We start from the raw sequence: 27392 nt of genomic DNA on the forward strand, positions 1-27392 counted from the left end.
AGTGAACAAAAGCACGGTGAGTCGTTGGGCGAGACGTCTTCATCACCGCAACAAGGTCGCGCAAACCTGTCCAATCTCTCGCGTGTCGCCCGAACGAATACAGCTGGGACTCCTGCAATGTTGGAACGTGTGTACGCTCACACTCGGTTTAATCAACGGATCACAATCAAACCCATCGCAGCACAAATGATCGTCTCTGTTGATAGTGCTGACATACTTATAGCCACGTGACATAAAGAGCAACGAAGGACCGTCTATGCCGAATTTCTTGCTCGTTACAAGGCTGATCGATTCAATTCACGGAGTGGCGCCACACCATCTCACCTCCGAAGAAAAAGTTCAAAACCGCACCCTCAACTGCCGGAGTTATGGCGACAGTCTTCTGGGACTCTGAAGGAGTTTTTCTGTTTGATGAGCCCATCATGGTGCAACGATCAACTCTGAAGTGTGTTGTGATACACTTAGGAAATTGAAGACACGAGTTCAGCATGTTCGTCGCCGAAAATGTGAACGAAGTTCCGGTTTCCCATAACAACGCAGGGCCCCACGAAAATCTGCCCACCAGAGAGGAGCTCACAACTTCGTTGGACTGTTCTTCGTCACTCACTCTGCAGCTCCGATCTCGCACTTTCTGACTTCGATCTGTTTGGCCCAATGAAGTGTGCTCTCCGTGGGAAGCAGTACGTGGACGATAGTGATTGATGCAGCGAGACGTTGTCTCCGACGTCGAACAGTAGGGTGGTAGCACGCGGGAATAAAGGCCCTGCTACTGAGGTGGCGTAAGGCCGTCGCATTGAGCTGAGATTACGCTGAAAAATAGGGTTGTTTAAGCTAAGAGAATATGGAATAATAACGTGTATTAGAATACTGAATGAAACTAACCTGCCTTCAGAACAAAAGTATTTCATTACTTCATTACTTGTTGAACGCCCCTTGTAATTAACATTTACCACTTAAAAGCCAATAATTGTTATTGTTCATTTGCGCGTTTATGTACGATCTGAAAGTGTCTCTGACGATTTGAGACCGCTATGACGGTATGTTGAAAATTGCAGTTGAACTACTTCGTTGAACTGGCGAGTCCGTAAAACAATTGTGTACTTTCGCGCACCTCAAGAAGTCACCTCCTCCACGGAAAATAATTAAGCTGCACAGTAAGCAGATATATCTGACTGTTCTCTATGCTTCGTCAGTTTCCTGGTAAACGCCACTTAGCAAGTGAAAATACCGAAGAGACATTCCACGTAGCTTCTTGTCCTCACAAGCCTATGGTTGAAAACTCATGTCAAGGACGTTGCCTGGAGTAAAGTTCCATTAGATACATTTTGGTAGGGTGTCCATCATCTCCAAGTCTGAAAAAAAATGGTATACAGGATTATTCTAAACCATGGACCCATTTTCAGAAATTCATATGTATTCAAGTACAAATTCAAAATGAAGAAGGTTTATACCAATGATAAAAGGAGGTCTCAAAGTTTTTGGCGGGCGGCGGCGGGCGGGCGGTGATGGTTTCAGAAGCGGCCGGCAGAGTTATGCGGCAATAGCGTCGTCATTCCGTTTCACTGTCAGTCGTGAGCGAGATGGCGACTGTGGAGAACAAGGTTTTCTGCGTTCTTGAGTTCACGAAAAGTGAGTCGCAAATTGTAGTGCAGCGGACATTTCGTACCAAATTCGGTATTCAGCTACCAACTCGCAAAAGCATTAGCCGTTGGTTTAAGCAGTTTAAACATATTGGGAGTGTGTGCAAAGGAAAAAGCACAGGCCGACTGCGTGTGTCAGTGGATGATATCTGACGAATTCAAGAAAGTTTTGTGCGTAGTCCCAGTACGTCTACCAATAGAGCCAGTGGAGAACTTAGAATACCCCAAGTAACTGTATCGAAACTTCTGAGACGGCGTTTGCTGTACACAAGCCCTACCGATTACAACCTGTGCAGGCTCTCAACCCCAATGACAAACAGGAACGTCTCGCATTTTGTGGTTATGTGCTGATTGAGGATGATGCATTTCTACAGCATGTAATTTTTAGTGATGAAGCGACGTTCCACCTTAGTGGAAAAGTAACAGCAGATACGCTTTCGCGTGTGTGAGACGAGTTTGGCAACGGCGTCGATGTTTGCCGTGCAGCTAACGGTGGCGATATTGAACATTTATAACATTTATCCCATTTCTAATAATTAAATAATTATTAAAAACTGATAAATTACAAATTATTAAATTTATTAAATTGATGTCAAACATTATAGAAAAAACTTTGAAACTTCCTCTTTTCATTGATATCAAGCTTGTTCGTTTTGGATTTGTACTTATATAAATACGAAGTTATGAAAATGGGTCCATCATTTAGAATAACCCTTTATATTCAACAGTTTCTTCGACAAGTAATGGTTGCGGTAAGCTGGTATTAAAGTCCATCAAGAATGTAGTCATGTGGTATTAGTCCTTGAATTTATCTGGGTAATTTCATAAACACTGCCAGGTTTCAAAAACGTGTTCTGCAAATCTATTTTCATTCAGTTGGTGCAGCCATACCTTTTTCTAATTCTTTTTTTAAGGAGAACGTACTTATATTCCCGAAGGCAACACAAAAAATATGATTCTCACAGTCACAACTCATCTGCAGTTAGTTCCCGATCGGGCGGCAACCGAGGCCAGTATAAACACTGACGACGGACGACGTCCCCACGACATGGCATCACATGACAGATCTATATCAGATCGAGAAAAATAGCTCCTACATGTTTCCAACAGCCCTCAGTCTGCACATCTTCAAGAATGAAGATATTTTTATTTATTTTATTTTATTTATTGATTTATTTTACCTGACAACATTAGGCTTCAGGCGCTATAGTATCCAGCCAGTCATTCTATACGTTTTACATACTAGGTGATTGAGCTGCCCCTACCGTCGTTTTTTATGCAAACCGCAATGTTATACCTGGCTTCAGAAGCTACCTGCGAGGTTTCCGTATTCTCTCGCTCCCTACTCGCAAAATGTTAGACCTACAAGAAATTGAACATGGTATTTTTTTTTAGGAAATTCAATGTAGTTAAATTTTTTACTAGGACACATTTTCGCTGAAGGTCACGGCTTTGGAACTGTTCAAGAAAAACTTAAAAAAGTGATCCTCAAATGTACCTCCACCTCCACTTCATCCCTCACCCGTCAGGGTGATTTTAATCGGACCACATTATGTTGTTCGTGGCACTCCCTCCCACCACAGTACAAAAATTCCCGCTTCACGAACTATTCACAATATTCGACTTTTTTTTATCTCTATTGATTGTGCTATTACAACAGCGATCGAAACTTAATCCTTACAAGCATAGTAGCTTTGTAGTCTGAAGGTTTGACGAGTACAACGATGTACTTGTATATTTTATGCTGTTAGAATTTACAATATTGTTTGGTAAAATTTACACAAATGACAATTATACAATTTTTAATTGCTCGACTAAGCCAGTGGTGTAAAAAGGCTCGTCAATGAAGACCAAAAAGGTTGAATGTGGGAAATAATTCGTGCAGTCGCAAATATTTGTACAGTGGTAGGAGCGAGTGCCACAAACAACACTGAAAGGCGTCAGGCAAATTCAACACCTTCCGTGAAAACCCCGACATGATAGCAAATCCGGCAATATGTCACATAACTCCGAATAAATCCTGACATTAAATTAACCAAAGTAATGTGATCAACGAGTGAGCAAATGGAATACCACAGACTAACATAAGAATGCCTAAATGCATATCATACCTTCCCACCGTGAAACAGACGCAGTTCCGAGGGGAGAAACGAGAACAGAAGCTGAGATCACAGCTGTGTAGGCTAGAAGGCCCTACGATAAGGGACGGACACCCACCTGCCAGCTAACCACCAGGACCACCCGCCAGCCCATGTTAAAAGATAGAGCCCTCCAGAAGAACAGTATAGATCTTACGATAACACTAAAAGGGCCACACCAGCTGCAAGTTTTAGCGTGAGACTATATGCGTCCCTGTTACGTAGCAAACATTAAAAACATTGCCCCACCACAAAAAGTATAACGTTTCTCATTGGATAGACAGAATTTTTGTAGGCGGAGCTTAAGGTTAACATTGAGACGCTGATTGGTCAGTTGAAAACACAGCCAGACACCTTTTTCTTAACCCAACTTCGGTAAACAGTAGTAAGGATAAGTTCGAGAGAGTTGCTACCGAGATGGCGAGGTGTGTGGAGCTGCACTGCCCACTGCCCCTGACGCTGCCTAACCACCGACAAGGTAATGAACGCACGCGATGCCTCATAAGAGCGCATAAGGCTTCACTCAGAACTGCAGAAGTCTCGTCTGTTACATCCCCTTCTCACGTAATACTAGTGTCGATCGTCAATTAAACTTCGTGGTATTCACACTTGCTACTTGAAGTTAAAATCTGAAACGCGATTATTTCTCTGTTATATAATTAATGAGAAGCCACATCAGCCACTGTAATTTACGACAAGTTAAATAAGTAATTAAAGATAATTGAGGGTCACTGTAGACCATTTTTGATAGTTTTCTCTTTTATGAAACTTAATTTAAACTTAGATTATAGATGTGATATGGCATAGGTCATCCTTCGATCCATTATAGAACTTGGAAAACCATTCAGGGAATATTCGTTCACATTTTTGTTGAACACAGTTGGTTTTTATCATCCTGTATTAAAACATTTCCATTTATCAATAGTGCAATTTATAAACAATGTTTTGTGAGTAGAACAAAATTTCCAATGGTAAACTTAACTGCTTTTTCGACGTTATTTTACCAGCTAACTAAACATAGGAAAGCCTTGAACCCCTTCCACTAAATTTAGTTAGTATTAAGATTCTTTTACAGGGAGTGCAGTGGAGCTGACGCTGAAATCATTAAGTATTAGATTATATCATCGCTAGTCTCACTGAACTCTTCTGAACTGAACATGTCATGTGTGGTCTGGCGTCTCCTTACCAGCAACAGGTCCCAGGTTCAAACTAGGCAATTCCCTAAAAAACACGCTCAGAGCGTCGTTGCGCGAAAGTGGTAGGGAGACACGACTTAGAACAAACAGATACCACGCAGAATGTTAGAACATACTGTGGTCTGATTAAAATTACTTGATAGATGACGTCTGTCATTTGCCACTACAGTGTTGCCACGTGCACTGCCGGATACCGCTCCCTTAAAGGTGACACACAAACACGGAGGGTCACTTCACAAATGCTGTTGTTAATGTGTAGTGCGGAGCAGGGTAGGAAGCAATCGCCGCGAAGTATGACTGAAATGGGAGTTGCTCTGTCGACAGCTGATTTGAAGAACTGCGACAGGTGGAGGGTTTTGTAGCCCCGAACTCACGGCCTAACCTAACCACAACCTCGTGATGTGCATGTATCCGAGAAAAAGGCCGAAGTGGCCGTGCGGTTAAAGGCGCTGCAGTCTGGAACCACAAGACTGCTACGGTCGCAGGTTCGAATCCTGCCTCGGTCATGGATGTTTGTGATGTCCTTAGGTTAGTTAGGTTTAACTAGTTAAGTTCTAGGGGACTAATGACCTCAGCAGTTGAGTCGCATAGTGCTCAGAGCCATTTGAACCATTTATCGGAGAAAACGATCATCAACAATCTGCGGCAGAACCAAAATCATGGTCGCTTTGTTCACAGCGTTTAAAGCAAATTTCCACAAGCATTCTCAAGATGGAAAACATTTCCTAATATATTTGTTTGCGCAGCCAACTTCCGCAGCAAAGTTCCAGTTTCAGCGGTAAATGAAAACTGTAATTTCTCGCTGTTATTGGTCACGTGAAACTATCCTCACACTTGTTATACTGGATGTTACGTTACCAACCGATGCTTGGTCCTGGCTGGCACCTGGTTGCAGATTAAAGGCAACACAAGCAGGTTCCAAACGAAGAAAGAACGTTAGGCATTATACCGTTAGACCAAGACGCTGCTCTGTTCGATAGTATTGTTTATTACAATAGGTCTGTTTCGGCGTGATTGCCATCTTCAGGTTATATCGGTTATATCAGGTGGTCTTGATATCCATATGACATCGATGTCTCAGTTGCTGTTACACTACTGTACACGTTTGCTCCTTTGATGTTTGTGGATCAATAGCAAGTGTTAAGCTCTTGCTGGAGTAGTTATTTGTGAAGTTGTCGAAATATGCAAGTTTAACTTCTTGACCACTGTATTCACAGAATTAGATCCAAAAAATAAAATCTTTCGATGCATTTGACGAGATTCAAACCGTCGATCTTCTACACCCTCTACTACCTTTTTTTATATGCTAACCACTACGCTCTATCATTACACTGCAAAGGGAAGCTGTATTTATGACCCTGGTGTCCCAGTCGCAAGGATTAATTGATAGCCTCCAAAATTTCAGCTTCACAAAATGTCATGTGAGGTTTATCTAGTGCATCTATCTATCTAATGATCTCTGTGAATATAATAACCGTATAAATGATACTGTATGGCGTCGTGTGTGTGTGTGTGTGTGTGTGTGTGTGTGTGTGTGTGTGTGTGTGTTCGTGTTGTTTCTGGTGTGTTTATTATGTGTGATGAGATACGAAATAAATGGTCCAGACCCACGGTTTTGGGTAAAACAACATAAGAAAGGAAAGCCAGACGAGGAATTGGAAATAACTAATTCTTGTGGCAGTTTCCAACGGTGAACGTTTCAGGCGTGACATTGAGTGTTCTGATTGAAAGAAACCAGCTGTAATATGTCAAGTGCCAACTATTAAGTAATTTTAATCGGACTTCAGAAGCTGTGACTGGTGGTGGCTGAATACGGGAGTTGGGGTGTGTTTATTGGCCACTTTTGTACGTTTCCCTTGAATAACTCGAAAACTATGGCCTCTAGCGAAAACGCGTCACAGCACAAAATTAAATTTCCCACGGAAAAGTGGTAGTACTAATCGTTCACGCATAGCAAGTAAGAGAATACGAAAATCTAGTGTGTGGTTTCTGAAGGCCAGATCTAATGTTGAAAACTGCATAAAACTACATCAGTAGGAGAACCTGAATCACCTGGTGTATTACAGTTAACATGTTACATGTTATGTCTAATGCAGAATACTGCTTCTTCTTCTTTTCGTTATCATTTATCAAATTAGTTTAAGGTCCTTTCTACCCAAGTCTTGGGAGTAAATGCTTATTTAACTTTGCGGCCAGATCCCTTAATGTCACTGCAGCAGTCAACTACCTAATGGAGGGAAGTCGGGTGTGCCACCTGTCTGTGAACTAGGCAGACTTTGTTCTGTGTGTATTTATTGTATTTTATATTGGCTTTTCTGAGGTGGAAAGTGGAGATCAGCCCAGTACTTGCCTAAACAAGTGTGGAAACCACCTAAAATTCACAATCAGGCTGGTTGGCGCTGAAACCACAGTCGTTAATCCTCTGTGTGCATTCGGTCCCAGTCTGCCTCACCTCCATGTCTACTAAACCGTGGTGTTACACGTTAGGGTGCGCACAGAAAGAAATTAGTCTACCTGCGCATGGGGGTGCAGCATTAAGCGGCGTGACCCCGCATGGAAAATACGCCGTTGTTATCTAATGAAGCAGCATAAAATGGCAACTGCGTGCAGCACCGACTGATGCAGACCCACGCCTGCTGGCGAGTCGGAATGAACGAGACATTCTTTGTCCACTATCAGGACGCTGGTTGGCGATGCGTTGTGCTGACAGAATCGAAGCGCACGCCCTGTAATCTTTCTCAAATGATTTTACAGAAACTAATCGGTAAAGAAAAATTATTTTCATATTTCTTGTAACTTTATATGTCAGCTTCATGATGAAGTATCCATCATCTTGCTAAAGGTCATACTTATTGTGATATTCCCATTTAACTAAGACGCTGCACTAAATTCTAAAAAGTTTTGCAATGTAAATACAGGTCGCTATGATTTGCTTTTGGTTTATATTACACCTTTTTTTTTTTTTTTTTTTTTTTTTGCTGTGAATGAAATATAGATAAGCTATTGAATTTTTCTTTAGACTTTGTAGGGGGTCTCTGTCTCCAATCGCAAGAACATGGAACTCATGTAGCATGTTTACTTCTGACTTCACCCATGAGCGAATGAAATATTCATAACATCCCACATATATTCTAAAACGTTCGAGATATCAATACGAGATTTTGGCAAGTGGTAGGAAGCAAAAAGCAGAGTATTTGCTATCCTGTTAATATGTGGAACATTCTCATGTACGACGGTATTGAAGAAGTTATGGTCTTTAGTTTTACGTTTTCAATCCCGTGCTACAATTTTTTAAGTCGCTTTAATACTATTGAAAAGAGAATTTTCTAGTATGTAAATAAACTTGAAATTTCTTCTCTTATGTTTCTGCAAACTGACACAATAAGGTTTTCCGTTAGCTATTGACTTCTCTGGTCACCAATTGCTTATTTAATAGGACGCTTTTTCAGAATTACGTTGCAATAGCTACTGCAAGACGAATTTATCCAAATTATATTCTGTTCTGCCAAAGGAAACAAAATTAATCTACCAATAAGAAAAACGTCTTTATACATTCATGTACATGTTTATATTGCTGGAGATCGCTGTATAATTATTGTATTTATACCGTGATCTCCAGCAATATAAACATGTACATGAATGTATACACACATGAGGATGGGTGCAAGCCTGAACCCGGTCGTGTGACAAATAAATAACCTTTTATTGTGACTGTTAGCGGAAATTTTTCTACACCCTTTAAAGGAACAGTCGCGGAGTTCAACAGCATCCACTATGGATAGAATTAAAGAAAAACGTCACCGTTACTCATAACTGATGATTCTTCTTCAAATGATGTAAGATTAACAATTCAGCCAAAAATAACATGATAATTCTCTTGCAATTTTGGCAGACTAGTGTAACCCATCGTATTTTTAATAGTGAATTGACTGCAATGGAAACTTACCTAAGGATTATCTCCTTGCTCTTTATCTGAGAAATTTGAAAATAATTCATAGCAAATAGTGCACTGGCTTTTTGTTGTTTGTCCCCACTCGGAATGAAGCGGTGAGCTTCTTCACCGTAATTGTTTATTGACATGTCAGTGATACATTATGGATGTTTATAATCTGTTTTAACTTTAATGAGTAGTCTCAAGCGTTTCGTGAAGTAATGACTGTCATGTTCCTGTAACCTTGTTATCCACAAATACACTGCCACTAAATTTGTTATTTATAATGGAAAATGCAGCATTTTTGTTGCACAGTAGAAATGACCCAATAAAACTCTTTCATTACTCTGACACTGTGAACACACTTACAACTTGTAGAACCTTAACAATTAATTCTTCGTCAGAGTCAATATCACTTGTGAATTGAAAGATAACTGTGGTAAAAAGATTCGCTCTCTCACACTGTAAAGAATAGAAATGGAAACGTGGTACGCTACTTGCTATAATTTTTCATATGTCAAATATTACTGTTGTGTAGAAAGAAAATTCTTTGTTAAGTTTCCTTCCCAGCTGTTCATTATTAAAGATACAGTGGGTTACAGGATTCCTCTGAAATTGCAACAGAAATGGCGATTTATTTTTGTCTGAATTATTAACCATTTCGCATTTGAAGAAGTATCCTCAATTATGAGGAACAGCTGTATTTCTCTTGTTGGCGTGTTTAATTTTGCTTTTTCAGATCAGTAAGTTCGTCAGCTGTCTGTACTTCTGTTTGTATTTCGGAAAGCTATTTCAGAGTGAAAGTTACGGCACCAGGGTTTCAAAGATTAACATACAATTTTTCGTCATGACCTGGTGAACCAGTCGCACCTAAGGGATGTTATGTTGCAAAAACATATTTTGTGTATGTAGGGGACCTGGAAACCACAACAACAGCAAAACCACCTCGGAATGCAGCCATTTTATCCATCTATATATCTCTTGATATCAACTCATAGGTCACACTCATAGGCTATATGCTCTGTAGCGCTGTTGCCAACGTCCACCGGCCAATGTTCTGATTGTTGGAAATAATAACATTCAGGAACGTGAACGTGAGATAATCGTTTACGTAATGGAGATAACGTTGTGTTCTTTTTAATTTTAGTGTGTGCTGGAAGTATGTCAATTTTTTCAGAAAAAATTTTCCAATTAATAACTGAAATCACTTTAATTTTGGTTCACAATAAAAAACAGTTTTCATAACAAAATAAAGTAAAATTTACTGTAGTTGCACTCATGTTTATATCTGCTACTGACTATAAATACCACGTTTAAGTGTAATTTTGATAATTAATATCTGTAATCTATATAAAAGAGCTTTTTAATTGCACTTTAATTTAACTGATGAAAAGGGGAATACAAAACTACAGGAATTCAAGCAGGTGACGGGGAATACAAACGTCTACATAATAAGAAGTTAGAAAGTGCAAAATAAATAGGCAGGAACAGCTAGAGGATATGTGTAAACCTGAAAATGCATTTATAACTAGGGAAAGATGGATTATACATGAAAATTAAAGACGCATTTCGATAAAAGAGAAGCATTAGTACAAATATCAAAAGCTCAGATGAAAAACCAACACCAAATAAAGGAGGAAACGCAGGAAGGTGTAAGGAGTATATAGGGGCTGTACAAGGCAAATGAACCTGAAGGCAATGTCATAGAAATCGAAGAGAAAGTAGATGATGATGACATGGGAGCTAAGATACTGCGAGAAGAATTTGACAGAGCACTGAAAGACCTAAGTCGAAACAAGACCCCAGGAGCGGATAACATTCCTCAGAACTGCTGATAACCATGACAAAACTGTTCCACCAGGTATGCAAGATACGCGAGGGTAGGGAAAGTACCTTCACGCTTCAAGAAAAATGTAGTAATACCAATTTTTAAGAAAAGCAGCTCCTAACAGGTCAGAATATTACCGAGCAATGAGTTTAATAAGCTATGTTTGCAAGTTATTGAAATTAATTATTCGCAGAAAAATGGAAAGCTCGTAGAAGCTGACCTCGGGGAAGATCAGCTTGGGCTCTGTAGAAGTGTTGGTGCACATGAGGCAATACTGACGCAACAACCCTAGAATACAGGTTAGGAAAGGTAAACTTACTGTTATATCTTTTTTGGATGTAGAGAAAGTTTTTGATAATGTGCACTGGAATAAACTCTTTGAAATTCTGAAAGTATCATGGGTGATGTAGAGGGAGCGGAAGGTTATATAGAACTTGTACAAAAACCGGACGGCATTATAAGAGGCAAAGTGCATGAAATGAATAATGGTTGAGAAGGAAGTGTGACAGGGTTGTAGTCTAACGTCGATGTTATTCAGTATGCACATTGAGCAAGGAAAATTTGGAGTAGGAATTAAAGTTCAGGGGGAAGAAATAACAACTTTGAGGTTTGCTGATGACACTTTAACTCTCTCAGAGACAGCAAGGGAAAAGCAGGTGAACAAATGGACAGTGTCTTAGAAGAACAACATTAACAAAAGCAGAATAATGGTAACAGAATGGAGTCGAATTACGTGACGTGATGCTGAGGGAGTTAGATCAGGAAATGAGTCACAAAAAGTGGAAGATGAATTTTACTATTTTGGCAGAAGATTAACTGATGATGGGCAAAGTAGAGAGGATATGAATGGCAAGAAAAACGTTTCTAACGAAAAGATATTTGTTAACATCAAATACAAGTTTAAACGTTAAGAAGTCTTTTCTGGAAGTATTTGTCTGATGTGTACCCTTGTACAAAATTGAAACGTTGACGATGAGAAGTTCAGGCAAGAAGAGAATAGAAACTTTTGAAGTGTTGTGTTACAGAATAATACTGAAGATTAGATGGATAGATAAGTTAATGACGACAAGGTATTTAATAGAATTGGGGAGAAAAGATATTTGTGGCACAACATGATCAAAAAGAGCGATCGCTTGATAGGAAACATTATGAGATATGAAGGCATCATTTAGTACTGGAAGGAAGTATGGGATGGCTTTTAAGGCTGGACTGTATAATATATCCATCGCTAGAAAATCATCTTTCGAAGTGTGTTAAATAATTTTACCTCTGCAGCTCACATCTTAATTTAATACTGTTCGACATATGTGGGAAGCTCTCTTGCATATCCGCCCTTCGAAGATATAAAATGAGACAGAGTTGTGGTGCCTAGACAACACCCAATAAACCAGAATGACGTGTTTGGAGCCTTTCACCAACGATAGCTGATAAAACATGGCGCCGTTAGCACCATAGTAGACAATCAAACATTTGCACAGACAAAGTTTCAGGTAGGTAATAGAAATTTCTCCTCTAAAATACATTTGCAAATGAGCCTGTCTTAAGTACAACATGGTCTCTCACCAATGAATAGTACTGCCTGATGACACAGAACACTTTGTTCGCATACATCACTCTGTCAGCTACCTATACCTTCAATGAAACAATGCACAGTCCTATCATTTCTGACTTGTGTCTATACATTTTCAAAAATATTCCACGAGCTTGAGTAGACTTCTCACAGCCAGGTCAGCTAATATAAATTTTATTTCTCGTATCATGTATCGATACCACCTTTCTGTACGTTGGCAACGAAATTGCCAGTTTCCTTCAGACGCTGATAGCAGTTGTGCAGGGTACAATGGACCCAATGGAGCATGCCCGCTGAGCCACGCCCACTGAGCCACGCCTCCAGAGGGCCTATACGATGAGCGCCCCTCTGTCGCCGTGCTATAGGATGGCTGGCGGAAACCACACAGCCCACTCGCACTCGGAGTCACTTCGCTACATGACACTATGCAGACGCCACCTCGTCACGTCTGTCACTCATGAATTAGTTCAGAGAGCATCGCCCCTGTTGCATTGTACATTCAGGACTCTATTTCTGGCTCCATCATTTTCAATGAGTCTTCTTACGCTTGGAAAAAATACAAGTTAAGTAAATGTTCTGTTTCTGTGTTAACTTGTACGCTAATCATTTTTGTTCCTATCCAGCTTTCCTACGACAACAGTTGCTGCACCACTCTGTAGCCCACCTCTCCTTGTTACACAACGCTACAGTCTTAACTATGGTGGTCACGTGCACCTCCTCCACCTAGTTTCATGCGTTGCGTACCTCCGCCCAGTGGTCGTCGATCACCGCAGCTTCAAAAAAATTCTTCATTTATTGTAGACTGTATGTACAGACACGGCATCAGGAGTGAATGAGATGTTATTTTCTACTAGAGATATGTCTGTAATTGAATTTCTCATGTGTGTTAAATACATTAAATAAGGCTGAATAAGGTGCAACAAACAAAACTACTGCTTCAACTACATGTTTTGTCCAGCTTCGATTCGTTGGTTGAAGAGTATATTTTTGATCGAAGTCAGGCAGAATATATCCTTGCAACAGCCTACGAGGGGCGAACATGTAGTTTTAACTATCTCCTCAAAAAATAATGTTATTTTATTTATTTTCGGCATATTGTTACACACAGTTATTCCTATATTACTTTTGGGCAAAACTTGGCCACTTCCAATGCATTTTCTGCTCCTAGTTGAAGTTCATCTGCCGTGCAGGGGGCTGGACACAGTCGGCATTGAAGTATATGTGAGCAGTCTGGTCTTCCCCACAGTCACAGTGAGTATCACTTGATCAGAGTAGCCCATCTTGCCAAACTGAACTTTGATCTACCAATTCTAGACCTCAGTCTATCGAAGGACTTCCAAATCATTCATTTCTCATCACAGCCTGGAGGAAACGATTCAGAAACTCTTTTACAGGCAAGAAGAAAGTAGATCACAGCCCTCCATAGTTGCAACCTAGCCTTTTCAGCAGTGGTTCTAAGTGCCATTGATGTTCTAAGGAAGCTCGTTCTTTGCCTCAGTCGTTGTGGGTGCGGTTTATTTCCTACAGATGATGTATGATCTCTTGTTCCGCTATCATTCTTTCCTCATACGCTTCTATTTCTGTTCGAACAGTAGGTGGTGCAATTCCTCTGGTTTGGTAAAGCCGTTCGACTGGAGTGGATTTCAGGTAGCCTGTTATGATTCTGTATGTGTCACTGAGAACTGTGTTCACCTATTTGGCACGTGTTGAATTATATTAAGCAGGACATGCATGCTCTGCAGCAGAATATCATAGCACCATTGCAAAAGTTAGTATAGTTTCAGGTTGGCTACACCCAGTAAACCGAACAGTTTAACCTCTTTATACTTATATGGATATGGTGTCTGTTTTTTCGCACATGTCCGAACGAACAGACACCATTGATGACCTGCAGCCGTCTAGAACGACACTAGAATTAATTTTTAATACTTACAGCTGCTGACAGACGTTGATATACACTCCTGGAAATGGAAAAAATAACACATTGACACCGGTGTGTCAGACCCACCATACTTGCTCCGGACACTGCGAGAGGGCTGTACAAGCAATGATCACACGCACGGCACAGCGGACACACCAGGAACCGCGGTGTTGGCCGTCGAATGGCGCTAGCTGCGCAGCATTTGTGCACCGCCGCCGTCAGTGTCAGCCAGTTTACCGTGGCATACGGAGCTCCATCGCAGTCTTTAACACTGGTAGCATGCCGCGACAGCGTGGACGTGAACCGTATGTGCAGTTGACGGACTTTGAGCGAGGGCGTATAGTGGGCATGCGGGAGGCCGGGTGGACGTACCGCCGAATTGCTCAACACGTGGGGCGTGAGGTCTCCACAGTACATCGATGTTGTCGCCAGTGGTCGGCGGAAGGTGCACGTGCCCGTCGACCTGGGACCGGACCGCAGCGACGCACGGATGCACGCCAAGACCGTAGGATCCTACGCAGTGCCGTAGGGGACCGCACCGCCACTTCCCAGCAAATTAGGGACACTGTTGCTCCTGGGGTATCGGCGAGGACCATTCGCAACCGTCTCCATGAAGCTGGGCTACGGTCCCGCACACCGTTAGGCCGTCTTCCGCTCACGCCCCAACATCGTGCAGCCCGCCTCCAGTGGTGTCGCGACAGGCGTGAATGGAGGGACAAATGGAGACGTGTCGTCTTCAGCGATGAGAGTCGCTTCTGCCTTGGTGCCAATGATGGTCGTATGCGTGTTTGGCGCCGTGCAGGTGAGCGCCACAATTAGGACTGCATACGACCGAGGCACACAGGGCCAACACCCGGCATCATGGTGTGGGGAGCGATCTCCTACACTGGCCGTACACCACTGGTGATCGTCGAGGGGACACTGAATAGTGCACGGTACATCCAAACCGTCATCGAACCCATCGTTCTACCATTCCTAGACCGGCAAGGGAACTTGCTGTTCCAACAGGACAATGCACGTCCGCATGTATCCCCTGCCACCCAACGTGCTCTAGAAGGTGTACGTCAACTACCCTGGCCAGCAAGATCTCCGGATCTGTCCCCCATTGAGCATGTTTGGGACTGGATGAAGCGTCGTCTCACGCGGTCTGCACGTCCAGCACGAACGCTGGTCCAACTGAGGCGCCAGGTGGAAATGGCATGGCAAGCCGTTCCACAGGACTACATCCAGCATCTGTACGATCGTCTCCATGGGAGAATAGCAGCCTGCATTGCTGCGAAAGGTGGATATACACTGTACTAGTGCAGACATTGTGCATGCTCTGTTGCCTGTGTCTATGTGCCTGTGGTTCTGTCAGTGTGATCATGTGATGTATCTGACCCCAGGAATGTGTCAATAAAGTTTCCCCTTCCTGGGACAATGAATTCACGGTGTTCTTATTTCAATTTCCAGGAGTGTATGTCAACAGCGACGGGTGAAAGTGTGTGCCCCCACCGGGGCTCGAACCTGGGATCTCCTGCTTACATGGTAGACGTTCTATCCATCTGAGCCACCGAGGGCACAGAAGGTAGTGCGCCTGCAGGGACTATCTCGCGCACCCCTCCCGCGAGGAGATCCCGGGTTCGAGTCCCGGTCGGGGCACGCATTTCCACCGGTCCCTGTTGATATATACCAACGCTCGTCAGCAGCTGAAGGTATTAAAAATTAATTGTAATTTCGTTCTAGACGGCTGCAGTCATCAATGGCGTCTGTTCTTTCGGACATGTCCGAAAAAACAGACACCATATCCATATATGTATATAGTTCTGGCAATACCGGCCATGACCCCCTTCTTCTGTGCGGACGCACACATATTCCCCGAACTCGCCGGCACAGTAGCTCAGCGTGTTCGCTCAGAGAGAGCTTTTTGGCCTCTGTAATAAAAAACTGAGTGGAAGGATCAACAAACGAACTTGACCGGATGTCATGTGACGTCCACAACGACCAAACACAACAACAAAAAATATGGATAGAGCGTCTGCCCTGTAAGCAGGAGATCCCGGGTTCGAGTCCCGGTCGGGGCACACATTTTCACCTGTCCCTGTTAATATATATCAACGCCCGTCAGTAGCTGAAGGTATTAAAAATTAATTCTAATTTAGTTTAACCTCTGATATGCACTGCATGCAGTGTTTCTTCCAATTAAGAACTAGACAGCCAGCACGAGTGTCACACAGGAAAAACATGGGAGAGAAATAATTTTATTACCGGTAGTTTAGCTTTTATTTGCTTACATGCTGATGTCTGCACGCTTAGTACACAATCAAATTGCCATTCTACAATGCCGCAACACGCCACCAGGAGACTCAAAACAAATAACACTGTGACTCAGGCACCGGTACCTTAATGAGTAGTAAAACAGCAGACAACTAGTTATCTGTAAACAAGCGAAATTAAACACGTAACTATAATTTTTTGAAGTGATAGTTAAAAACTTACGAGTGCTCCTCAAGTTTTTTGGTAACAATTATCCTCTTTAAATGGTTATACCTGTGTCAGATGCTAACAGCAAACGTATTAGAGCACTCTGGTAGTGAACGACTGCCTCAAAGAATGGTTGGTACATTAGAGAAAAGTTTTATGTAATGGTATTTGTATTAATGTTTGCGCTCTCTGTGGTTCTCCGACGAAGTCCGAATGTCTTTCAACCGAGCCTAGGCGTTCTTCAAAGTTTTGTCTGCCCTCAAAGAAATCTTCTTATGTAAAGAGCTATAAACTCAGATATGACAGTAGAGAGACGTTTTTATGTTAGACAGACCGGGGGGGGGGGAGGGTGAGGGGGAGAGGAGAGAAGGAAACAGAGAATCAGAGGGAGTAGGAAGGACGAATGATATTAATGCCATGGGAAGGGATAAGGGATTGACGTAACCGACGGAGAAAGTATAAGCACATATACGAGACAGAGGGGGAAAGGGAAAAGAGAAAGGTAGGAAAGAGATGGAGACAGACAGAGAGACCGTTTTGGAGAACGGTAGCCACCCTGCCAGTGAAAGAGTTGCCGGCGCGCGTCTGCTGGCTGCTACAGCGGGTATTGCTGCGTATCGGCCTGCGCTCGGCAGGCAGCGTTTTAATTGAGTGGCCCGTTAATCCGCCGGCCAGCAACAAATTGCGTTAACCTTAATCCGTCGCCTCATTAGCGCTTTGCGTCAGCAATCGGAGCCGTGCAGTGGGGCCGGCGTAGCAGACGGCGGTAACATTTCCGCCCACACTCCAAAGGAACTTTGCAGAAGAGGCGCCCCTTAATATTTCTTCGTTGCTTTGGCCGCCTGCTCGGCCTCCAATCCCTGTCTGAAGAGGCTTGTCTCAAAAGGAAGGGCGGCCTATCTGCTAAAGAGTGCAAATGACGCAGATTAGAAATACAGAGATACGAGTGGAAATTGCCATATAACCGGTTCAACAGGAATCTGCGTATACATTTGGCACAGGTGCGGATCCAAAAACGTGGGGTGGGAGGGTCATACGGATCATGACCTGCACCACCTCGCCCCCTCCCCCCCTCCCTCCCCCCCAAAAAAAGAAAAATATGTCTCAGAAAAACAATTAAAATTTTACGTGTATCATTTTCTAGTATCCAGAGCTAACATTCGGGGATAAAATGAAAAAATTAACAGATGAAACTGATAAAAAAGAATTTAAGGAATTTCATAAGACCTTACTAAGCCGTAAAAATGTAAAAATACTCTTAGGATTGCATGTTCTAAATATAGAAATTTTAAGTACCTACCAGAGGAAGCTAAGTACAGGCTTTGATGTTTTAAATCAATGCTGGCTGCAAAGGTAAATACCAGTGGAATGGAAGAAAGCGACAGTAATGTCCATTTCTAAGAGAGGAACAGAAGTGGACTGTGGAAAATACTGAACTATAAGGCTCATAAATACGGCGTAAAATATGCAAAGTGATCCAGAAGGAATGGTGAATGCTTAGGGATGTGGCAAGAATGAATATTCGAAGCAAAAATATCTAGCAAGCACGGGCTTTAAAATTCATATATTAAGAGCTACGAGGACTTCATCATCTTCGATATTGCGAAACAAATCTTTTCTATCGTAGAACCTCTGCATGCCATAGTATGGAACAAAACAAAAAAAATGATTAGAAAACGAGTGCTCAATGCATACCTTAAGAGTTGTGACAACTTATTCAACAGCCGGCTGGGGTGGCCGAGCGGTTCTAGGCGCTACAGTCTGGAATCGCGCGACCGCTACGGTCGCAGGTTCGAATCGTGCCTCGGGCATGGATGCGTGTGATGTCCTTAGGTTAGTTAGGTTTAAGTAGTTCTAAGTTCTAGGGGACTGATGACCTCAGAAGTTAAGTCCCATATTGCTCACAGCCATTTTTTGAACTTCTTCAACAGAAGAAATGTGTTTCACAGTAACGAATATAAAGAATTGCCCATAGTTCTAAGTACGCATTTTAGAGCCCATATTTAATGGACATTTTTGCTTCGAATGATCTCTCCTCTCCTATCCCTGACCTGTTCCTCCTGGGACATGCTGTATATACGAAGATAATACTAAATAGAATTAATATCATAGTAGATAGCATATTACTCCAAGAACAAACAGGTTTTCTAAGTGAAAGTCCTGCTCGGGTAACATTCTCTCATTAAAACTAATAATAGAAGAAACGAAAAAATGAAATTTATAAACGCACATAGTCTTTTTAGACTATATTACAGCTGCTGACAATGTGCACAGAGGAAGACTATGGAATACATGAGAAAAACCTCAATTGATGTGATACACCTAGGTGCGATAGACACGGACGAGTCTGGACCTTTTCTAGAAGTGTAACGATATTTTGCCATTGGAAACGTCATCACCATACGTTACAGAGTCACCTGAAGATAATAAAGTGAACTACCGGAATCGATCGTAAATAGATAAAAGCTAATACATACAGCTGAATTTACTATCATTACTGCGCATAACATAGCAGCTACTGTCCTATTACCCGTCAGAAGACTGTTGTACATAGGGATAATGTAGTTCTGCAGCACGCCGGCAACACAATGATCGATAGACGCATATTTTTGCGTGACAGCAGTAACGTAATTTTACCGTAAGATTTTAGACTACTTCAATTACAATACCTTGCCAGTTCAGGAGCACACGCTTTTTTAACCCTTTCAGTCCCAACCATATGATAAATAAAATAATTTTAATTTTTTCACAAAATTAACTTTTGTTGTGTTATTCACGAATAAAAGTAGAAATTGGAAAAAAGTAAATAATCAGTTGGTCTAACGATGTGGTTTCACTTTTGACACATGGTTTTTAACCATCGTGAACACATGCGCACATCGCGAAACTTCCATAAACTCAAATTGCCTAAAACAAATTATAGTCTGAAATAACATTCAATAATGAACCTAAAATTTTATAATCTTATATGAAAAGTAAGTAGCACCGAATGATTTCATTTCGAAACCGATTATAAAAACAATGGTACAAACTCAAATTTACATTACAATTACTTTAGATATACTTACTTTCACTCAATTATCTACCCAATATGACAGCCACGAAAAAAAATCACGTGTCAGAGTCTCTGACAATCACCTAACACAATCTGCGTGCCGACTGCTGCTTCGAACGCTGTGACTGCTAAAAGTAGTACCTCAGTGTCTCTGTCTTGCCGTAGCATAGGTCGTTTCATGTGAAAAGCACTAGTACTTCAAACCAAAACTAATAAATTACTGGTTTCAGGCAGGAACCACTGGTACTAAAAAAGGATTAAGACCGTCTTTTTCTAGGGCACAGATGGGATCAAATCTGCTATGTACTGTAAAAAGCATTCCGCTCTTTTCTCTCTACCAGTGTTTCACAATACAGTTCAAAAGGACGATGATTACTATCAGTTCTGAATTTTGGATCTCCGACCTATTTACTTTTGCTTCCTGGTTGCCCCTTATTGACGAGAGGAACCAGCATTCTGGTAAAGTGGGGCTCAGCTGGAACACGACGCTGAATTACAGTCGCTCTTATACAACATCGTAAGGGTAGGTCACACACTCTTAAATATCCGGTGGTTATAATTAATGTGTAGCTACTCACAGAGGTCCAGTGTCGGCTGTAATTATCGTATGACTGTGAAACATAGTAGATATATCAATGCGTAATGAGGGACCGATTTATGCTGGAAACAAATTAGTTCCAATTTTGGCCACCAAGTGAAAATATGGAGATGCAAGAAAGACGTATTGAAATGTCTCCATATGTAACGGATTAGGAACGGAAAGTAGGCAGAATACGTCAAATAAGTAAGAAAGGCACAATTTTGATTTAGTTATTGATTGCTGCTTCCATAATTTGTACAATATGAGCACTGGAGACATCGACGAGATACTGCATCTATAAAACGACGTGACCAACAATTGCTCGCAAAAATTCCGGTAGAATTTGAGAAATGTGTTGCTGTATACTGGGCCTCCCATCAGGTGGAGACCGAACGTGTCTATGGTAAAGGCGTTCTTTTAGACATTGGCTCAAATGGCTCTGAGCACTATGGGACTTAACATCTGTGGTCATCAGTCCCCTAGAACTTAGAACTACTTAAACCTAACTAACCTAAGGACATCACACACATCCATGCCCGAGGCAGGATTCGAACCTGCGACCGTAGCAGTCGCGCGGTTTTTAGATATTCCCTAGAGACAAAAATCACAATGATTCTGATTAGGTGATTTTACAAACCATGCATCTGGAAAACCTCTGGAGATTACACGTACGTGGAAAGCTGCATTAAGCAGATCTTTCATTGGGCGAGCGACGTGGGGTGTTGCTTCATCTTTGCCCGCACCTCGTGGTCGTGCGGTAGCGTTCTCGCTTCCCACGCCCGGGTTCCCGGGTTCGATTCCCGGCGGGGTCAGGGATTTTCTCTGCCTCGTGATGGCTGGGTGTTGTGTGCTGTCCTTAGGTTAGTTAGGTTTAAGTAGTTCTAAGTTCTAGGGGACTTATGACCACAGCAGTTGTGTCCCATAGTGCTCAGAGCCATTTGAACCATTTGTCAACACGTAGTAACCCAAGTTCCATACATCGGTATCTCTTTCAAACTCGTAACTGACGTTAGAAAAAACAAGCGCTGGAAACCACCACAAAAGTTCGAAGACAACGAATTGCAGGTCTTATTGGATGAAGATTATACTCAAACTCAAAAGGAACTCGCGGAACAATTTAATTTGACGCAGAAAGCCGTTTCTCTTCAGTTGAAAACTATGGGAAAGGTGCAGAAAGTGGGAAAATAGGTTTCGCATGAACTGAATGGAAGACAGCAAACAAATCGAAAGACCCCTTGTGTAATTCAGCTCGCCAGATACAAAAGAAAATCATTTCTCCCTCGAGTGCTGACAAGTGATGAAAAGTGGATATATTTTGAGAGTCCGAAGCGTCGTAAATCATGGGTGAATCCAGGCAAACCATCGACATCCACTGCAAGACCGAAGTGCTTTGGAAAAAAGGCAATGCATTGTGTTCGGTGGGATCAGAAGGGTGTCATCTATTATGAGCTGCTAAGACCTGGTGAAACCGTTAACACTGATCGCTACCAACAGCAAACGATTGATTTAAATCGAGCATTACGATCGAAGTATTCAGTAGGGAAATACCAGGGCACGCGGCTTATTCTCGACTTGGTTCCGTCCCATTATCATGTATTTGCATCGCTGGGACACGCTATGGCTGAACAACGCTTCAATTCGTTTGAAAATGTACGAAAGTGCCGCGCTGACTGGTTCGCTTCAAAAGAAGAACTGTTTTTTTGGCATGGCATTCGTAGCCTGTCGGAGAGGTGGGAGAGATGTACACTCCTGGAAATTGAAATAAGAACACCGTGAATTCATTGTCCCAGGAAGGGGAAACTTTATTGACACATTCCTGGGGTCAGATACATCACATGATCACACTGACAGAACCACAGGCACATAGACACAGGCAACAGAGCATGCACAATGTCGGCACTAGTACAGTGTATATCCACCTTTCGCAGCAATGCAGGCTGCTATTCTCCCATGGAGACGATCGTACAGATGCTGGATGTAGTCCTGTGGAACGGCTTGCCATGCCATTTCCACCTGGCGCCTCAGTTGGACCAGCGTTCGTGCTGGACGTGCAGACCGCGTGAGACGACGCTTCATCCAGTCCCAAACATGCTCAATGGGGGACAGATCCGGAGATCTTGCTGGCCAGGGTAGTTGACTTACACCTTCTAGAGCACGTTGGGTGGCACGGGATACATGCGGACGTGTATTGTCCTGTTGGAACAGAAAGTTCCCTTGCCGGTCTAGGAATGGTAGAACGATGGGTTCGATGACGGTTTGGATGTACCGTGCACTATTCAGTGTCCCCTCGACGATCACCAGTGGTGTACGGCCAGTGTAGGAGATCGCTCCCCACACCATGATGCCGGGTGTTGGCCCTGTGTGCCTCGGTCGTATGCAGTCCTGATTGTGGCGCTCACCTGCACGGCGCCAAACACGCATACGACCATCATTGGCACCAAGGCAGAAGCGACTCTCATCGCTGAAGACGACACGTCTCCATTTGTCCCTCCATTCACGCCTGTCGCGACACCACTGGAGGCGGGCTGCAGGATGTTGGGGCGTGAGCGGAAGACGGCCTAACGGTGTGCGGGACCGTAGCCCAGCTTCATGGAGACGGTTGCGAATGGTCCTCGCCGATACCCCAGGAGCAACAGTGTCCCCAATTTGCTGGGAAGTGGCGGTGCGGTCCCCTACGGCACTGCGTAGGATCCTACAGTCTCGGCGTGCATCCGTGCGTCGCTGCGGTCCGGTCTCAGGTCGACGGGCACGTGCACCTTCCGCCGACCACTGGCACAACATCGATGTACTGTGGAGACCTCACGCCCCACGTGTTGAGCAATTCGGCGGTACGTCCACCCGGCCTCCCGCATGCCCACTATACGCCCTCGCTCAAAGTCCGTCAACTGCACATACTGTTCACGTCCACGCTGTCGCGGCATGCTACCAGTGTTAAAGACTGCGATGGAACTCCGTATGCCACGGCAAACTGGCTGACACTGACGGCGGCGGTGCACAAATGCTGCGCAGCTAGCGCCATTCGACGGCCAACACCGCGGTTCCTGGTGTGTCCGCTGTGCCGTGCGTGTGATCATTGCTTGTACAGCCCTCTCGCAGTGTCCGGAGCAAGTATGGTGGGTCTGACACACCGGTGTCAATGTGTTCTTTTTTCCATTTCCAGGAGTGTATTTGAGCCGGGCGTGGCTCGTGTTCGTGCCATTTCTTATTTTACATCTTGTTCTTTTTCTGTACTGCCACCTCGTTATCTTAATTTTCAATTACTGGTGTCACTGACTTGCTGCCTTGCCTCCCCGCGAGCGGCAGCAGCAGCACTTATCGATATCGGCCCTGCCGTATTATCTTTGCTGGACTGCTATTACTTCCCGGTCGTCGTGTGTTGTTAGTTCGGACCTGGCAGTGTTGGAGTTGGCATGCGGCGCAAGTTCAGCTAGGGCGCGGCAGCAGTGAGGTCCGGACCGCCACGATTCGCCCGATTGTTGCCGACACACGTGATTGGAGTGGGGACGACTTTGGTTGGTCGTCGGTCGGTCGTCTTGCCAGACGACGTGTGTTTGGCCGGCCATCACTTATTGGTTTATTGGCTGTGTGTGTCGACTCGTGATTCGTCCCTGTTATTGCGCAGTCACTGCCGTTAGCTTGTCTAGTTGTTCGTCCAAATGTTTGTGGAACTGTGCGTAGTTTGTGTGATTTTGACTGACAAGTTATTTTAAATGTTGTCGGCGTACTGTCTCTGATGTTGGTCGGTGGGCGCGGAACAGCGAGGGATTCTCGGAAGGGCGTAGTTTGGCCGGGGCCCGCAGGCGGTCTCTACGCGGTGTCTGAGAGTGTGGCGCTGTTCCCATTCCTACGAGGTCCGTGGCTCACCGATCCTGGACACGAAAGTTGACTTTTGATTTAATCTACCATTAAGTCAAGACTGTTCACATTGTGTCGTTTGAAGTTCGTTGTCGACTGTTGGGATATTCCAACGAGCAACAATGTGGTTTTCAAGTTGGAAAATTCTAGCCACCCTCCGGTGGAGTTTCGCTGTATTTGGTTATTTCAATTGAAGTGCACTAGCGGAATCTTCTGCCTTGTGGCCGTTAACGTTCCGGTTACCTTCCCTGGCCGTTGACGTAAATTTCAGGCAGTGTAGTTTCCTCTTCGTGTTGTTGCTGCCCAGCACGGTGTGTAGCTTGACAGCTCCGTGTATGATTGGTTGTGAGCGCCAATATCTTCTACGTTGTTCCGTGAAGTCCCTGTTGTGCCCTGGTCGGGTGACGTGGAAATTATCTTGTCGGTGGGTCCGCTGACGGTCGGCTGGGTTGTCGTCGGATCGTGAATGGTTGGCCCGACTGCCTGTCTCACCCAAGCGAGCGCTAGTCTTTGAATTACAGGCCGACCCTCGAACATCTGGGCACCCTTGTGTGTACTGCCTTTTTTTTAATTGTTCTAGTTGCTGGTACTTGTATGGCTTCTAGCCTGTTTTGTGTTTTAAATTAGAGTTGTTTTACTCTTAAGACCTTCAGACTAGTTTAAAGTACTGTTTCACGTAAGCCCTTAGGCATTTTAAATTTTTTTTTAATTTTTAAGTCTTCGGCCATCAGCCGATTCGAATTTAACTTGTTTACTTCAATCTATTGAATTTTTAAGTCTTCGGCCTTCAGCCGGTATGAGTTTCGATTGTTTGTTCTTAAGGCCTGCAGCGTAAATTAAAGAACTGTTTCACGTAAGGACTTTGGTACATAAAATAATTAATGTTTTGGAGTTTTAAGTGTTCAGCTTTCAGCCGATTTGAATTTAACTTGTTTACTTCTGCCTAACTAAGAACTGTTTTTAGATAAGGCTTGCTTTTTAAAATTTCTGAATATTTGAGTTTTAAGTTATTGGCCTTCTGCCGTTTTTAAATTAAAGTGGCTTTCAGTTGATAATTAAGTCCCAAAGATTAAAGCTGTGTGTTTAAAAAAAATTTCTGGGCTCTTGTAATATTTGATCAAACAATAAAGTTGTATATTCGAGTGTAACTGACAGCCCATTATTTTGGACTCTTCGTACAATTTATTCTATCTGTCCTGTCCTGCGGGTTAAGCAGGACATTTCAGTATAATTAGCAATGGCGATTATTTTGAATAAAATATTGTTTATCAGTTTCAAACAACAGACGTCTAATTATTGCAATAAAATTCCGGTTTCATACTTATACACCTGGTATGTTGTAATTAATTAACATATTTATCTCTGAATCACAGCAACCAACTCAGAAATATTTGCCTTATAGTAAAACAAATGTGGGAAATAAATGGAGCTCTAAGCAAACACAAGAAAATAAATCAATGCATTACATAAATGCGGACACACGCTATCAGATTTGCTTGCGCAACTATTTATTTAACTAGTGCGTAAATGTAAAGTCCCGGACCACTTTAGCTTCTCTAATGCTCAACAGTTAGTCCACAAAAACACGTTTTAATGTCTCATAGTACTATACTATAACCCCAAACGAAACGTTAAATCCTTAAATCTCTCCAGAGCCTATAATCAAAAGCAGCACAACCAATCCTAAATCCCAGTAACTGCTCAGAGGCTAGCACTTGCAAAACTGATTAAGTACCGGCTACAGCTAAAGGTCTGTGTGCGTGAGAGAATTTCCTTTTGCATCTGAACCGTATTGTAAGTCTCTTTATCCGCATGCATCAGCGGATATTAAAATGTAAATTATTTTAACCTGCTCGGTAGTCAGAGCTCCGATGACGAGCTTGCACCTGGCCTTGGTTTGTGTACAGTCCGCTCCAAACAGACAATTCGCTTTGATTAAAATACATTTTGGCGAAAAGTCTCATAAATGTCGGATGCTAATCACAGACTCATCATAGCGTGAGCGGGAAAGTTCACCGTTCCCAAAACTGCACTGCAGTTGCAGACGCTTACAAGCTGACGCGTGGCACACGGATCCTTTGGCCTCACAAAGAGGGTATCTATCGTGAGCCGGATTCTCTCGGAGCTCGAGGGAGGAGAAATAATGCCTCAAAGAGAATCATCAGCAAATTTAGTGAAGAGAACGCCACCCTTAAGCGTATTACTTGTCAGGATCAGAGGAGTAATCACATTTCACCGACAGCGCGGCTAGCGTCCGGGCCAGATACGATCTTATCAGATCGGAGAATCAAGGGCCGAAGTGCGTATTTCGCTATCTGCTGAGCGAATACCTTGATGCCAGATAACTTCGTTCCCTTCTCGATACATCTGCAACTTTCACCACTGGCCAGATGAAACTGTGGTTCCAGAGACCTTCTCAGGTCTCAGACATCTATGATGTGTACAATGTGGATCACCTAAAACTTGTCCCGCGAATGTGGCGGAAATGGAAAGAGCTATTGATGTGTTCTTCATAGAATGGATTGGTAGCCAGAGGCTCGTATTATAAACTAATAAACAGATTCTAATAATACTTAGGAAGTGTATTTTTTGTGCAAACGTACACTCTTTTAAATGGAACAATGCGTACTGACATTAACACACTAAAAGTGGGGTAAATTAGAATGTCAGTGGTGACTGTTGGAGGATTCTAGAGCTAGTCTATCCAACTGGCGCGTTAGATCGTCAAAATGGCGAGCTGGTTGGAGTTACTGTCCCTATTGCTCTAAACATTGTCAACTTCGTTTTATGGCACGAGAACACGGTCAATGGTAGGATAGTATCGTAAAAGGAGGGAACTGGTGTCAGTACAGCACGAAACATGACATCTTTGATAGGTTACGATATTGGTACAGAATGCCAGAGGGAGTATTCTAAGAACTGCTCACGTCATAATTTGAAACAGATAAAGAGTACTAACATTTTCGTTGAATTTGACTCTTATAATTCGCTTCTTAAAAATAATTCTATACTGAACATAATTCATGACATCTTGAACAAAACTGCATAACTGAACTTCAAGTATTCTGTTTAATTGCTCTGAGTATTTTTCGCATAATTTTTTTTTGGAGAGTTTTTTTAGTTTGGGGGAAAATGTAACGCATCCGGATCTTGTCAGAGCCATGATGAGTGTTGATGTCACTAGATTTTCTTGTATGGAAGCAGGTCGCTCTTCA

Source organism: Schistocerca piceifrons, chromosome 7, assembly GCF_021461385.2.
Source record: "Schistocerca piceifrons isolate TAMUIC-IGC-003096 chromosome 7, iqSchPice1.1, whole genome shotgun sequence".
Classification (NCBI taxonomy): domain Eukaryota; kingdom Metazoa; phylum Arthropoda; class Insecta; order Orthoptera; family Acrididae; genus Schistocerca; species Schistocerca piceifrons.